This window comes from Beta vulgaris, chromosome 5 (assembly GCF_026745355.1).
Source record: "Beta vulgaris subsp. vulgaris cultivar EL10 chromosome 5, EL10.2, whole genome shotgun sequence".
Taxonomy (NCBI): Eukaryota; Viridiplantae; Streptophyta; class Magnoliopsida; order Caryophyllales; family Amaranthaceae; genus Beta; species Beta vulgaris.
In genome coordinates this window covers 12,873,472-12,891,181 of record NC_079206.1, presented here as the reverse complement: position 1 = coordinate 12,891,181, position 17,710 = coordinate 12,873,472, and the positions used below count along the sequence as shown (strand labels likewise).

At 37.9% G+C, this 17,710-nt stretch overlaps 1 long non-coding RNA gene across 1 annotated transcript; it reads left to right on the top strand.

Moving 5' to 3' along the window:
• Positions 1–3,708: 3,708 nt before the first annotated feature.
• Positions 3,709–5,836, top strand: LOC109136359 (hypothetical protein). Its single transcript, XR_007274541.2, has 2 exons — positions 3,709–3,985; positions 4,738–5,836. It is a non-coding gene; the product is annotated as a hypothetical protein (long non-coding RNA).
• Positions 5,837–17,710: the final 11,874 nt, after the last annotated feature.

The window sequence follows — 17,710 nt, the reverse complement described above, 5'->3', positions numbered from 1 at the left end:
ATCCTACCAATTCTTTGCAAAATCAAAGTGATAATTCAGCTTACATTCTGACATTTAAAACACACAAAAAAAAATAGATAGTTGAAGTCCTTATAAATTTAAATTTCTGCATCAAAAGTTCCAAAATAATACCTAATATGGTCTGACAAACTCTATAAGTTCTAATAAATTTAAATAAGTTCATCTAAGTTTGAATAAAGTCTAATAAGAACTAATAAGGTCAAATAAGTTTAGATAACTTAAGATAATTCAGATAAGCAAATCATATATATTATTGAAGGAAGGAAAAACAGTCCTACGTCAAGACCTCAACCTTCATCTGTTCTCCTTCACCCTTAACTTTAAAAAAGATTAAAGCTCCCCTTTTTATTAGCAGAGGAAAACTAAGTTATTACCCTTAAAATAATATCCTCAAATCATAATCAAGGGAGGAAGTTGATTTCACTGATACAAGATACTCAAAAAGTCAAAATATGAAATTTCAAATATAAAACAAATCTCTATAATATAAGGGAAGGGGGAGCTATGATGTCTTCTTTTGAACTGACTATTTTGCCCCCTTCCCTTTCTAAATTACAAAAGGAATCTCAAAATTAAAATCGAGACTAAAAAAAAAACTACCGAAAATAAATTTACAACACTCACTCACAAATCACTTAAAAGAAGAAACTTTACAAATCACTCATACAATTGAGAAAATCATATTGCAAATCATTCAAATAATCAAAAAACTTTATTAAAACTTAAAATTAACATACAAAGTAAAACTAATAATCTAGAACATCAATACATAAAAAAAACATTTACTACAAAAATTTACTTACAAATCACTATTCTCAAGAACCTTCACAATTACTCACAAAAGTTACCTATAAACACAAATTTGAGAAAAACATAAGATTTTGACGGTGATATTACACATTTATCCATCGGCATAATTTGCGAACTTCCAAATTATTTCACATTAGCTGAAATAAACAATAGGAAATTAGTTGACTGTTATGTAGTTAAAAAAAACGGAGATGACAACAATGAATTCAAAAGGGCTTTTATACAATCAGACTTAAATTTTATTCATTTTCATATAAAACAAATTTAGTTTTTTCTTAAAAAAAATGCCAATTTTTAATTTTTGCCCAAAACTTTTGCAAAAAATCCATGTTCAGAAATAAATTTTGAAAAACAAAACAATATCAAACTTTTTGCAAACAATTTTTTGCAAAAATCCATTTTCAGAAAAAAAAACTAAATTAATTTCAAAAAGTAACGATTTTTGTTTTTCTAAAAAAAAATTCCAATATCAAATTGTGTATGAAAAAATCAAAATTTCATTTCAAATATAATTGAAGCTAAAAGTGTTAAAATTTAGAAAAGGACCAAATTTGAAATGATGGAATATTTTAAATATCAATGTGTGCAAACAAAATTTAGAAGTTAGACAAGGAAAAAAAACTGAGGTGTATTTGTAGTAGTGAAATTATAATTTAGAAGTTAGACGAGGAAAAAAAATTATTTACTTTTTCATAGTGTTTCCTATATATAATAAAACTTTTACATATATTTGGACCTATCTCTTTCTATTATATTATAGTGATTAATTATCAAGGTAGAAAGGTTTATGTAAAATATCATTCAAGAATTAAAGTACAACATATCTCTATTATATAAGGGAAGGGGGAGCTATGGTGTCCCGAATAAAGAGACTATTTTATCCCTTTTCCTTTCTAAATTACAAATCCACTTACAAACCAAAGGGAGATTCAAATAAAAATACTGGAAATAAAATTATAACAATCACTCACAAGTCAACTAAAATCATAGAATTGTATAATTTACGTTATACAAATCACTCAAATGAATGAAACTTTACAAAAACCAAAAGATTAACTTACAAACTACAACGTCAATACATACTCACAAAAATTTAAATTGAAATCCAAGTGTCCACTTTCTTCACAATATATGAAGTAGTGTACTTAATCCAAAAATCAACTAAAAAATTATAATATTAGAAATCAGAGATAAATTCAATAAAATTTCTATTTTGTTCATAGAATTTTGACCTTGAAAAGTAAAAAAAAAAAGACTGGCGAGTGACTTAAGTGACAAAGACTAAACCAATTAAATTTTGTAAATAAAAACAATTATACTTTGTATGTCTAATGTTCAAAATTTGACTTTTACATACATCGAAAAAAATCGAGTTTCTGTTTTGAAAAAAATCCAAGCACACATCGCGTGTAAAAAATGCTAGTATTAGCTAATTTCAAGCCAATGGGTGCATTGGTATAACAACTTTAAGTTTTTCATCACACCTATCAAACTTATATAATATTATTAATTTAAAAATTACCTTATTTCAAGTCAATGGGTACATTGGTCTAATAAGTTCTTTTTAATATTATTCACTTTTGGTAATGAAAACTTGTTGTCTATTATTCGTTTCATTTGAAATTTTGTCTTATTAAGCTAAACTTGATCCTCATTTAATATATTACAAATGGCTAAACTCTTTAGGTAATACTGTAATATGTGACTAATGAAATAGATATTTATTGGTTAAATTCCAATATAAGCTTGAGAAGACTTGGAAGGAGGAACTAGATTTGTTTGATTTCACTTCTTTTAGAATGATTTATATATAATGTTATTAACTCGATGATTATATATCATTTTTGCATCGATCAATCATACTAACATAGTCCTACTATCTAACAGAGGTCAATTGTGATTCACTTACACCCAATTAGTTTGGTCAAAGCTTGTTTAAGACCGGTCCAAGTGAGGTTGAATCTCGAATCGTAATGTTCGTTCTATTCACATGTTGTGATTCATGAGCAATTTTAAATCCTTTTATATACTTTTTGATCATCATATAGACCTTTTGATCATTTTGTTCCTTATTGTAGTAAGTGGTAAAGGTTTCGAGACTTTTTTAAAACTTACGATAATTTTATTGAGATTTGTTGTGTGAAACATGAAATGACGCCATTCATTATGTGACTGATAATAGATGACAACTTGGAGTTCTTGACTATGCTTCTTATAATAGCTCAAGTTATTATATACTCCATCCGTTTCCTAAAGATTTTCCCTCTTTCCGTTTAAGTGCGTTTTCAAAAGATATTCCTTCTTTTACTTTATTCCTTATTTGGAGTTTTTTCCCCCTTTTTACCCTCTCGTGTCCCTATCATATGGTCCACCATTACATTATTAATTTAATTTTACTCTCTTTCTCTCTCTTACTCTAACCTCTTTTTATTTGTTTATTTATATTAGCCTCTTTCTCTCTCCTACTTTACCCACCCCACACCCAACACAAATTTAATTCTCATTAGTATCTGTAGTAATAATAACAAAGAAAATCTTTAGGGAATGGAGGTAGTAATAGAGTTGAAAGTTTGTTACAAGTTGAACTTGTAATTAGTGTTTGGACAACAACTTAGAAAGCGAATAGTAATACTTTGTAGTAGATATAATACCTAAACGTCCTATTATGTCAAATTTCTTCTTCAACCTCTCCCGTAAAAAACAAAGTACATCTTATATTATTATACGCTACTACTGTATATTTACCATCATATTTTATTGGTATAAAAAATTAAAAACTCTCAAATAAACAAAGATGTGTAAAAAAAATAAATATTGAATGTGCCGTATATATATAGTTGAGACAAACCCCCAAATTTCTCTTACGGTTTCCCACAATCTTAAAAAATTAAAAACTCTCAAATAAACAAAAGAAACATACAAAAGAATAACCGTTACACAATTTGCCCTAACCCTCGATTACATTTTCCATCTCTCTCTCTAACATTTATATTCATCCATTTTAGTTACATACGTGAAAACTTGAGAAATCAACACACAATTTCATTTCGTATTTTCAGCATCGAAGATAGGAAGAGTGAGAGAAAATAAATTGAACATCTGGTTTTTCGGCGACACCTGAAATTTGGATCTCCCAAAAAAATAAAATTTGAAGGTTTGTTTACGATTAAATTTATATTATTAGTTTTAAGATTTAAATTCTGTAGGTTGTGTACCCATAAATTAGATTTCAGAAATTTGTATATGATATAATTTTATTTACTTGGTAACATAAGATTATTAGAGAGAGATTTGGATTTTGGGAGTTCAGTTTGGGATACGTTATTGCGTTTTGATTGAACATATTTCTTAATTTTAATGAATTGTTGAGGATTTGGGTTTAAGCTTTTATGTGATTTTGTTCAATTCTTGATCATTTGGGTTATGATTGTATGTGATTTTGTTCAATTCTTGATCATTTGGGTTATGATTGTATGTGATTTTGTTCAATTCTTGATCATTTGGGTTATAGTTTTATGTGATTTTGTTCAATCTTGAATATATTGGGTTTAGTTTTTCATGGAAGACTTGGGAACTTGTTGCTTCTTGACAAAGAGCTTTTATGTAGCACGGTTAAATCACTTGATACCCGTTGCTTGTGCACGGTTTTGTCACGACAACCGACTTGGTGCAATCTAGTCTAATTGATGGTGGTTTGCGGTTGGTCGAATGGTTGGCTTTGTGCTGCTTTAATGGCATTCTTTAATTGTTATTGTAGCTGCATTGACCCATCTCGTGGAAATGATACCTAACTTTCTTCTCTTTGTGTCTGTCCCCAACTTCACTTTATTCCTTGTGGACAAGGGGGGATGGAGATCAATGGTTTCTGATTATTCATGCTAACTTTTCAAAGATTATGTTATGCAGGGGTTGCAAGAACGAACGATTGGCCAACATAGATTTCCCCTTCAAGGTATATGTATGGGCTAATTTGTGCCTTCATGGGAGGTGTAGAGGATGGCCAACCACCCACAAAGCGGCTGAAATTATCTTGTGCAGGATCAAGCAATTTTTCTAGTGGCTTAAGAGCTGAAGAACAACCCGCATCTGCTCGCTCTTTGAGGGATTTGATGGCTCGACCTATACAATGCCAGGGGGGAGAAGAGGTGATTGGTTCAAGAGGGGTGATAAAAAAACTAGAGTTTGTTCGACTTATAGCTGGTGCCTTGTATGCTCTTGGTTATGAACGTAGTGGTGCTTGCCTAGAGGAAGAATCTGGTATACCATTGCAGTCTGCTGCAGTAAATTTGCTTATGCAACATGTTCTGGATGGGAGGTGGGATTGCCTCAATATTGCAAAGCATTGGTGTAGAGGATGAAACTATAGTAAAAACAACTAAGTTTTTTTATCTTGGAGCAGAAATTTTTTGAGCTTTTAGATGATGGGAAGACAATGGACGCTTTAAAGACATTGAGGACTGAAATATCACCTCTGCATATAAAAACAAGTAGAGTGCATGAGATTTTTTCTTGTTTTCTTTATCATCCGCAGAGTCAAAATGGATTTGCACGCAGAGACTCTATGAAAGGAAAATTGCGTTCAGAAGTTTTTGATGAACTGCAGAAATTGCTTCCTCCTACAATAATGGTACCTGCTAAAAGGCTGGAATATCTAGTGGAACAGGCCTTGAATTTGCAGTGTGAGGCCTGCATGTTTCACAACTCTGCAGACTGGGAGATGTCATTTATACTGACCATCACTGCGGAAGAGACAATATCGTACTTTACAGGTTAGTGTATTTTTTCCATACCTGTATAAAGCTTCTTGTAATTGTGCTCCCCTCGCCTTTCCTTCTCTTTCTCTGTGATTTTAGGTTTTCTATTAGCACAGTATTCATTGTGGTGTTTTACTTTGCTCTTCTATTGGAAGGTAAATTGAGATTTTTGTTCTCAGAGTGGATATAGTTTCACAATGTTTGCTGTTATTTTTGGTCTATCAATCAAGTCACTTATATTTGCATTGCAAGCACTTAAGGTTTCTTTCAATGTTTAAAGGAACATCATTATCATGGTTCTTGTAACTTGTACTTCAATTAGAATTGCAATACTTCAATTCCAAAGTGATGGCACACAAATTGGAGTTTAGAGCACATTGTCTTTTAGAAGTACGCAGTTTAATGATTCTTTTTAAATTTTTTAATAAGGGTCTCTGCAAGTACCTTACTCTGCTACCTTGTGTATCTTGTGATGTTTGCTGTTCTGTGCTCGTTGTTCTTGTAAATTGTAAGCAGTATATTTCTATCTTCTTTCCTTAGCCTTTTTTTATGACGATGGAGCATTATCTACCAGGGATTTAGCTCTTCTTTGACATCCTACTAATAGGAAAGTGAAAATCCAAAATCCTATTCATCAAAATTGCAATACTTTAATTTCAAAGTGATGGCATACAAACTGGAGATTAGAGTTCACTGTTCTTTAGATGTACGTAATAGAATGATATTCTTTATAAAGTTGTCTTCAAGTATCTTATTGTTCCACCTAGTCTATCTTTAGGGGTGAGATTGCCTGCCCATAGAGAAAAATGTATCCCCATGGAGATTCTAAGGGTGCTTCCCTAATGACATTACACTCAAATTTCATTTCCATTGCCACAATTGATTAACGATTACTAAACGCGCCGCTAAGTGTTTGTTCACTTCAACATATATTTCTATATTTTTTTGAACTTTCTGAACTTATTTTAGTTCGTTAGTGCATTTTTTTCACTCTCTCTATCTGAATGTCTTTTATTTTTTCTGAAAATGTAAGATAAGTTGAAAAGAATAAACCTTTATGCCTTAATTATTCAAATTTTGACTTGTCTAAATTTCTCTTTAATTTTCTAAAACTTCTCTGAAAGTGAATTATGTTGAGGAGAATTACACCCATAGTTTGCTTGTTCATGCATAGTTTTTAATTGTGTGCGTCGTTTACGTGAAACTGCCATTACTAAGGATGCAAACGTACTGTTTTTGATATTTTTCTAAGATATATGGACCCTATGGAATACGATCTTGGTACAATGTCACTTGTTCACTTGTTCTCTGGTTGACATTGATTTCACACTTTCTTTTTTTGCCACTGTTCATGCTAATACTTGTTCTTACTCAATTATGAGTAAGTTTCCGTGGGAGGAGAAGGATGTTTGATCCAATTGGTAGAAAAAGAAACTTGTTGGGTGGTGAACTAGGTTTAAATAAGATTTATTTCCTTGAACAGGTTTAGACTTTAAAGATCAAAGTTATTTTGACTGTTAGGTTGTTCTATCTTGAAGCTACAACTACTCTCTGTAGGAGAAATGAAGGGTTAGGTAGGCGGGGGGTAGGGGGTTGGAGGGGGGTAGGGTCGGTCGGGGGTGTAGGGGGTAGGTAGGGGTATGTAGGGGGTAGGTCGGGGTAGGAGGGGGGTAGGTAGGGGGTATGTGGAGGGGTAGGTTGGGGGAGTAGGTAGGGGCTCGGGGGTAGGAGGGGGTAGGGGTAGGTCGGGGGGGGGGTAAGAGGGGTAGGTCGGGGGGTAGGAGGGGGTAGGTCGAGAGGGTATGGGTAGGTAAGGGGTAGTAGGGGGGATGGGTAGGGGAGGGGTAGGAGTGGAGGTAGGAAGGGGTAGGGATAGGTCGGGGGTAGGGGGTAGGTAGGGGGATAGGTAGGGAGGGGTAGGGGTATGTAGGGGGTAGGGGTAGGTCGGGTAGGGGGTAGGGGGGTAGGGGATAGGTCAGGGGTAGGAGGGTAGGAGGGGTAGGGGTAGGGGTAGGACGAGGGTAGGAGTGTAGGTAGGATAGGGGTAGGTAGGGGGTATGTAGGGGATAGGTCAGGAGGGTAGGGAAAGAGGGTGTCGGGGTAGGTCGGGAGGGTAGGGTATAAGGGTAGGAGGGGGTAGGTGTAGGGTAGGAGGTCGGTAGGAGGGGGTAGAGTCGGTAGGTAGTGGGAGGAGGGTAGGGTATAGGAGGGTAGGTGGGGAGGGGTGGGGAGGAGGTAGGGTAGGTAGGGGGTAGGAGGGGGGTAGGGGTAGGTAGTAGGGGTAGGAAGGGGTAGGTAGTAGGGTTGGGTAGTAGGGGTAGGAGGGTTAGGAGTGGAGGTAGGAAGGGGTAGGTCGGGAAGGTAGGGGTAGGAGGGGTAGGGTAGGTCGGGGGTAGGGGTAGGAGGGGTAGGGGAGGTCGGTAGGTAGGGGGTAGGGTAGGGAGGGGGTAGGTAGTTGGGTTGGGTAGTAGGGGTAGGTTAGGGGTAGGGGTAGGGAGGGGTAGGTAGAAGGGTAGGGGTAGGAAGGGTAGGTTAGGGGTAGGGTAGGGGTAAGTAGGGGGAGTAGGGAGGGGGTAGGGATGTAGGGGTAGGGGTAGGTCGGGGTAGGGGGTAGGGGTAGGGTAGGGGTAGGTAGAGGATAGGTCGGGGTAGGGGTAGGGGTAGGACAGGGGAAGGAGTGGAGGTAGGAGGGGTATGTAGGGGATAGGTCGGGAGGGTAGGGGTAAGAGGGGGTCGGGGTAGGTCGGGAGGGTAGGGGTAGGATGGGGTAGGTAGTGGGGGTAGGAGGGCTAGGGGGTAAGAGGTCGGTAGGTAGGGAGTAGGGAGGGGGTAGGTTGGGGGTAGGGTAGGAGGGGGTAGGGTAGGTCAGGAGTAGGTAGTAGGGGTAGGTAGGGGGTAGGTAGTAGGGTTGGGTAGTGGGGGTAAGAGGGGTTAGAGTGGAGGTAGGAAGGGGGTAGGTCGGGAGGGTAGGGGTAGGAGGGGGTAGGAGTAGGTAGGGGGTAGGTAGTAGGGTTGGGTAGTAGGGGTTAGGAGTGGAGGTAGGAAGGGGGTAGGTCGGGAGGGTAGGGGTAGGAGGGGGTAGGGGTAGGTCTGGGGGTAGGTCGGGAGGGTAGGGGTAGGTCGGGTGTAGGAGGGGGTAGGGGGTAGGAGGGGGGTAGGAGGTCGGTAGGTAGGGGGGTAGGTCGAGGGTTGGCGGGGGTAGGTCGAGGGTAGGCGGGGGTAGGTCGAGGGTAGGCAAGGGTAGGGGTATCTCTATTCCATATGGGAACTATAGGGGGACACCAAAATATTGAAATCCTATTTTACCCCCAACAAATTAAATAAATTACATCCAAAAAATAAGAGAGGGAAAAAACAGGAAAACCAAAAAAATCAATAGAGAACCGTAGATCTTCAAATCAGTAACTTCTCCCATATCAAAACTGTATTTTTGAAAAATACAAACTCTTATTAAGTGGGAAAATCCCATAATTAACTGTCGATATGCATTATGTAGTTAAAGGCTTCATATTCTTCTTCCTCTTTGTTCCATAATTCATTGTAAAAAGAAAAAAACCAACAAAACACAATTTTGTTGCTCTACTTTTACCTCTGCATGTAAGAGAGTCAAGAGACATTGATTAAAGAAACTCTTTGTGAAAAATAATCAGGTAATTTCATTTATTTAATTTTTTGGCACATGTAACTCTTCCCCAACTAATCTGATATTGTTTGTTTGGTATGAATTTACCAAGAACAACACAAAACACATACTTCTGGTATTTGTTTGTAATATTAAATTATAATATAGATTTACATATTTTTGATAATGTAAAGTCCAAATGATGGATAGTAACTTTTTCTGTTTGTTATAAGATTTGCTATATACTTTACAACAAATAAATCATATGATTGATAGTCATTTTTGTGTATATATTATACAAGACAAAAGCAGAAGAAAGTAAACAACCGAATATACTGAAACATATCGCCACTCAAAAACACTTACAGAAACCATTAAAGAGGTATTTATTGATTATAACCCATTTGCAAAGCTTTTTTTTTTTTTTTGAAATTAGGAAACAAATAGAAAAATTAATGCATTAAAATCAAAACAAAAAAAAACCGAAAGTAAGATTGCATAACTATTAAACATTCTGAATTTTGCTACTTTTATATTCCGTAATTAAACATTCTATATTCCTATACTACACTTTTATTTTCTTCGTTGTCAAATTTATTTAAGCTATAAATCAAAGCTTCGGAAAATTAAATGAAAGAAGTTAAATTTAGGATCTCCAGATGTATAAAAATCAATATCATAATTTCATAAGTTAGCATTTTCGACAGCAATTGAGGTTTCCAAACACATAAAGATCAAAATTTGAAAGAAAAAGTTGGTATTTTTACATGTAAAATAAAAAACGAACTGTTCAAACTCACCTACATGGAACGAATAGAAATTTTAACTGTTGAGTTCCTATCAAGAACGACCTCGATCTTCATATCTTTCTTCATGTCCCATCAATTTTCCGGTCGAATGTGAGGAAAACGACGACGAAAAGTTGGTCTATGGCACCTACGAAGTAGCCATACAAAAGTAATATATGTAGATTGTAGAGTATTGATATTGAGGATATGAAATAGAGGGGCTAGCCCTTAAGTTCATAAAGAGAGATGGTGGAAATAGGAGTAGGAGAGAGAGAAGTTTAGAATAGTAGAGAAGAAGCGTTAACATCTTATTCTAATAGGAATCTTTATCTTATAATGGTAATTACCTTACAAAGAATCATGATTCGTTAATATTCATACACTGTCCTTTGAAATTTTTTGAGAACTAAACCTTAATGATAAATTAAATATATTTTAAAGGGAATAAAGTAATCAGTTAATTTGATGTTGTTTTCACAGATCACTATAATAGAGATTTACACCTTAATTATCTTCATACATTATGATATATCTGTTTCTTGGAATATTATGTTTTTTATGATTTGAATTGTTCTTCTTTTTTCATTTTTTTAAAATAAGCAATTCTTCTCTATCCACAACTTCTTTAAATATAAAATGAGACTATTATAATTTGTACATAACAAGTGATAGAGGACACCAAAAAATAGAAATAGAAAAATAATTATAATGAGGACAATAAGTCATCAATTAATATAGACGTCTTTTTAATCAGTCAACCCAAAAAAAGCATAAAATTACTTTACCCATATTAGTAAATATGCTACAACAGTAATAATCGAGAGTAGTCTCAAGTTATCAGAATCATAAAATAAAAAAAAGATATTTTTCTCCAACAAACTTTGAAAATTAAATAATATCAATTACAAATTATTCATAAATGTAATTATGCAATTAATTTAACATCGAAAATGATTTTGCATGCACAACGTGCTTATAAAACTAATTTTGTTATTATATTGTTACATTATGAATATTTTTTTCTTAGGTAAATTTTGTAAATAATTTTTCTATAAATTAATAATAAATATAATTATGCAACTAATTTAATTCTAATAACGATTTCACACGCATATACATAAAGCTCAAAATTTATATAGAAAGAGTTAAATGTATGTCTCCAATAATTTAACTTCATAAACTACTTCGCACGCATAGCGTGCATATAAAGCTAGTGGGGGTAGGGGTAGGTAGTAGGGTTGGGTAGTAGGGGTAGGTTAGGGGTAGGGGTAGGGGTAGGGAGGGGGCAGGGGGGGTAAGTCGGGAGGGTAGGGGTAGGAGGGGTAGGTTAGGGGTAGGGGTAGGGGTAGGTAGGGGGGTACGTAGAGAGGGGGGTAGGGGTATGTAGGGGTAGGGGTAGGTCGGGGTAGGGGGTAGGGGTAGGGTAGGTAGGGGATAGGTGGGGTAGGAGGGGTAGGTGTAAGGGTAGGACGGGGGTAGGAGTGGAGGTAGGAGGGGTAGGTAGGGGGTATGTAGGGGATAGGTCGGGAGGGTAGGGGTAAGAGGGGGTCGGGGGTAGGTCGGGAGGGTAGGGGTAGGAGGGGTAGGTAGTGGGGGTAGGAGGGGATAGGGGGTAGGAGGTCGGTAGGTAGGGAGTAGGGAGGGTGTAGGTCGGGTAGGGTAGGGGGGTAGGGTAGGTCGGGGGTAGGTAAGGGTAGGTAGTAGGGTTGGAGTAGGGTAGGAGGGGGTAGGAGGGGTTAGGAGTGGAGGTAGGAAGGGGGTAGGTCGGGAGGGTCGGTAGGAGGGGTAGGGGTAGGTCGGGTAGGAGGGGGTAGGGGTAGGCGGGGTAGGAGGTCGGTAGCTAGGGATAGGAGGGGGTAGGTCGAGGGGTAGGGAGGGGGTGGGTAGGTAGGTAGGGCTAGGTCGAGGGTTTAGGTCGGGTAGGAGGGGTAGGAGGAGGTAGGGGTAGGGAGGGGAGGGGGTAGGTCGAGGGTAGGTCGGTAGGTAGGATAGGAGGGGTAGGTTGAGGGGTAGGTCGGAGGTCGGTAGAGGGGGTAGGGTAGGTCGGGGTAGGAGGTAGGGGGTAGGCGGGGTAGGAGGTCGGTAGCTAGGGATAGGAGGGGTAGGTCGAGGGGTAGGGAGGGGTAGGGTAGGTAGGGGTAGGTCGAGGGTAGGTCGGGGTAGGAGGGGTAGGATGGGTAGGTTGAGGGGTAGGGAGGGGTAGGTCGAGGGTAGGTCGGTAGGTAGGGATAGGAGGGGGTAGGTTGAGGGGGTAGGGGGTAGGGGTAGGTAGGGGGTAGGTCGAGGGTAGGCGGGGGTAGGGGTAGGTCGGGGTAGAAGGGTAGGGGTAGGAGGGGGTAGGGGTATGTAGAGGGTAGGGGTCGGTCGGGGTAGAGGGGTAGGGGTGGGGGTAGGTAGGGGATAGGTAGGAGGGTAGACGGGGGTAGTAGGTAGGGGGTAGGAGGGGGGTAGGATGGGGATAGGAGTAGGGGTGAAAGTTATTCGGATAAAATCCAATCCAATCCAATCAGATCGGATTCGAACTGTGTTCGGATTGAGAATTTTTGAAAAATTGGATTTTCGGATCGGATTGGATTGAGGGTAATTGGATCCAAAAATCCAATATAACCGAGTAGTAATATACCTTGTATTATGTATCTGGATTGGGCTTAAGTGCTTAACTGATTTTTTATTATAAAAAAACGTACTCCATAGTCCTATACACATAGCACTTCAATCCTTCCCCTAAAACACTAACTGCACTTAATTCCTCATTTCCTAAATCTACTAGGCTGCTGTTGTGCTTAATTTATTTTATCGAAAAATTAAAGTTTTTAAAAAATCGGATTTTCGGATCAGATCCAATCTAGAGTATGAAATTTGGATTGGATCGGATTCAAACCCTAATTGGTTTGGATTCGGATTGAAAAATTGAAATCCAAATTTTATTCGGATCGGATTGGATTAGGCCCTAATCCAAACCGCACACCAAACTTTCACCCCTAGGTAGGAGGCGGGTAGGTAGTAGGTCGAGGGTAGGCAGGGGTAGGGGTAGGTCGGGTGTAGGAGGGTAGGGATAGGCCGAGGGGTAGGGGTAGAGGATAGGGGGGTAGTAGGGGGTAGGAGGGTAGAGGTAGGCCGAGGGATAGGTCGAGGGGTAGGGGTAGAGGATAGGACGGGGGGTAGGGGTAGGATGGAGGGTATGAGAGGGTAGGGGTAACCCCTCCTCCCGCCCCCTACCCTACCTACCTACCTCCTACCCCTACCCCTACCCCTACCCCTACCCTACTCCTCTCCCCGCCTCCTACCCCTGCACCCTACCTACCTTTTTCCTACCTACCCCCTCCTCCTACCCCTATCCTACCCTACCCCTACCCCTCCTCCTACCCCTACCTACCTACCCCAACCCTCCTAACCCCCACGTCCTACCTGTCCCTACCCCCTCCTGCTACCCCCGCCCCTACCCTAACCCCTACCCTCCTACACCCCCGCCCCTTACCCTACCTACTTCACCCCTCCTCCTACCCCTACTACCCCCCTTCTCCTACCCTTACCTACCCCTACCCTCCTCCTACCCCCAGCCTCCTACCCCCACCCCCGCACCCTACTTACCCCCCCTCCTCCCACCCCTACCTTATCTACCCCTACCTACCCTTACCTACCCCCATCCTCCTACCCTACCTACACGCCTCCTCCTACCCTTACCCTTACCCTTGATGGTGTGAGACTTTTTTTTCCTCTATGTTTATGTGAATCATCTGAGTTCAAGCCTCAATGTTTTTACCTTACATACTGTTGACCAGTAATCCATTCCCAAAACCTTGATGGTGTACTGACACTCATTATTATTTTCTTTATGATTTTGATGTTACTTTTTAGAGCCTAAGCTTGCCAAGAATTGATGTTACCTAAATAGATCATTTTATCCTTTCACTTACTTTGACCAATTACATTTTCCTGCAGTTGATAAACCTATAAATGAGGTACTAATAGAAAATACGAGTTACCCCCCAAACAAACGTAGACTCCTTGACATATTATTGACTAAAAGGCTTGAACATGGAGGCCAATACATAACCAACTCCTCCTAATAAACCCAAGAAAATGTTGCCATAGGCATATATCACTCTCAAATCATGGCATCCTACATATACACCCACATCGAAAGTATTCCTCTCTTAGCATGGCTATATAATGGGTTCTCTGAAAATAATAAATTTAGAATTTATCAAAATCAACCTTCTTTATGACCAAATTTGTCAGGATTCAAGATTTTGACACCACTAAAGAATTATGTAGTTAAATCAAGCTTCAGGATTTACTGGAACTTACACCCCCTCACACCAAGCATAGCAATCACATAAATTATCCATAATCCAAATTTGCATATTATTCTTCACGGCACATGCCCTTAATATTATATTAAGGACAAGATTCTCCAAGAGTCTAAGATATTCAAAATAGGTCAGTAGACGTTTGTATCCAATTCGCCAAAGAGGATAATATACAACAATGGCACAACCTAGATCCCATAAAATGCGGTTGGTTGCATGAGCCAAACTGGATTATATAGCTTAACTTAAAACAATTAACTGAAATGTTAAGCGTCAACTAATGAATGATAACTATCTGATTTACTAGAATGATCTGCAGGCCACAATACAGTTACTTTATACGTTATCATCCCTGACCTTCATAAGCAATCTAACCATATAAACAGCCTTTAAATAGAGAATAAATTCACTTTCAATATCAAGTCACCAAAAGCAACATGAATATGCTAATAGATACTCCCTGCTTCCCATATAAAACGATACACTTCACATTTCCATGTGTCCCATGTCAATAAATACCATTCCTAAAATAGTATGGTGACCATCAAATTTATATTATTTCTTTGTCTTCATGGGAACCCCAACAACAATAAAGAAACATCATGCCACACTCTTACTCCCAAAAAAAGTTGAGGCCCTACATTCAACTAAATACACTCTTAAATGGTTTAATATTCATCAACCCATATTCCAGTCACCCATTTAGTAATAATACTTAGCATAACAACACAAGAAAAACAGAGAAAAACACACAATAACAGTATTAAGATGCAAATACTAACCGTCAACTGAATAGGAGGTGGATCAAGATCAATAGACCAAATCGACATCTTAGCAATCTCATTAATAGCAGCCTCACGAACCCCAGAAACCTTGGCAATTTCATCCGGTGAATATTAGTGTAAACATCCCACATATACTTCACCACTTTTTCTCTCTCCTCCATCTCCTACAATAATCAAAACCCACAAAATTAACACCAACCCAGATTCAGAAATCGAGGAGAGAGAAAAGGGTGTTCTATAACATCGAGATCGTCCCTCAAAGGAGTGTCGAAGTCGTCGGAAAGACGGTTAAGATTACCGGCGAACCACCGAAGAGCAATAAAATGGCTTCCAATACCCAGAATTTGTACCGCCCTTTACCGAAAAGACTCACATTGGGGGTGTCTTTCTTATTTGATGAAGCAGCGGATGTTGCTATTCATGATGTTGTGTTTGACGTTGTTGGTGGGAGAGAATCTTCATCCTTCATGTTATTATATTTTTATTTTCTGGGAATTTCTTTCTCAATTGTAGTGGGAATTTGAATTGTTGTTTCGATTTCTTTGTTGGGTTGAATTAGTTCTTGTTGTGCAATTAGGGTAAGATGAAGTTGTACATATGAAACTTGAAAGCTTCTTTTCTGTAGAAAGAAAAAAATGGAAGGGATTCAAATGTGAGGGTTGCTTTATAATAGAAGGCAAAAAGAAAGACAATTAGGGTAGATTCGCTGCTTCTCTCAAATAACATGTCTTGCTCTTCTTTTATACCAATGATTTTTTTTGAAGAGTTCTTTTATACCAATGATATTAGTAGTAGTTACTATTTACTACTCCCTCCGTCCCTTAATAGAGTGCCCATTTCTTTTTTGGACACTATTCAAAGGTAAAGAAAGCCCTCAAAAAATATTTCTAATATATAAGAAAAAACATAGTCATGTGGGTCTTGTTTGATTCTTCTCATTACGTACATTAAGAAAATCAAACTTTTATAATTTTTACTAATATGAAATTAAAGATATTAACGATACAAAACGTGCATTGGCAAACGTGCATTGGAGAAATGTGCACTCTATTAAGGGACGGAGGGAGTAGTTAATACCAATTAACATGTTTTGCCTCTCTTTTCTCCCATTTCATTAATTGTAAACTATTTTCTTGATCCGGGTGAATTCTCATGTAATTTTTAGGGATACGTTTCTTCATTTTATGTGTGTTATATTTTTATTTTTTTTTGAAGGGAGTGTGTTATATTTTCATCTTCTATTATTTCGATTATATTAGAACTTTATAATAATAAAGGTCTCAAAAATGTTATTATAAGTGTGTTTGCACTTTTTTAAAAGCAATATTCTGACCCTACACTTAAGCACAGGTTGTACGAAATATATTTTCGTTATACAAAGAAGAAAAACAACAAAGTTGTTGCTCACAAGAACTATGTTGAATAACTTGCTAAATAAGATGCAAGAGAATTCTAAAGAGAGAGAGAAGAAAAACCAAAACTCTTGCCCCAGTATTCCAATCGTCATATCCAAATCTCCCCCCTCCCCCCTTCAAGCTCCTCACATGAGAAATCCAAGCAAGCCATCATTATAGGTGAAGGTTATTCAGATAAAATCTGAAATCCAATCTAATCCAATCCGAATTAGTAATTCAGATCGGATTCGAAATGTGTTTGGGTTGGATTCGGATTGAGGTTTTTGAAAAAATGGATTTTCGAATCGGATTGAATTGAGGGTAATTGGATCCAAAAATATAATATAATCGAATAATAATATGCCTTGCATTATTTATCTAGATTGGACTTAAGTGCTTAACTGATTTTTTCTAAAAAAACCTAGTCCATAGTTCAGCAGGCGTAGCACTTCAACCTTTCCCCTAAAACCCTAACATAACTTAATTCCTCATTTCCTAACCTACTATGTTGTTGTTGGGCATAATTTATTTCATCGAAAAACTAGAATTTAAAAAATTGAATTTTCGGATCAGATCCAATCTAGAGTATGAGAATTCAAATTGGATTGGATCAAATTCAAACTCAATTGGTTTGAATTCAGATTGGAAAATTGAAATCAAAATTTTGTTCGAATCAGATTAGATTAGACTCTAATCCAAATTATACACCGAACTTTCAGCTCTAGCCATCATTATCTGACAAAACCTTTTGCAATTCCGAATCCCCCTCTCCTAATTCTGACCTCAATAGCCTTAGCTTGTGTTTTTTCAAAAAGCTTTTCTCTTTACCCCTCTCAAAATTGGGTTTTTAATAAGAAACAAGGCACTAAAGACAAATTGCTTAAAGGTAATTATTGCAATCTAATGGTGAAGAGAGAGATCCGAGTTGTTGTTCTTGAGATCCAACGTAATAGTAATAATTACTCATATTTTCTGAGGGATAATTATTTGTCATATAGTAATTAACAACCTTTGTTCGCCAATTGGAGCAAAAGATGCCATTCTACTCACCTCTCCTACATCCAAATCTTCTTCTCAGGGAAGTATCTATTCCCCTATTGCCACATTTGTCACTAGATAGGAGTGTGTTGCACATACATATATTATAGAAGTATAGAGAGATAGAACATAAGCGCGAAGAATGAGGATTGAGAAAATGAGATAACAAGTGCTGATGCTCAAGT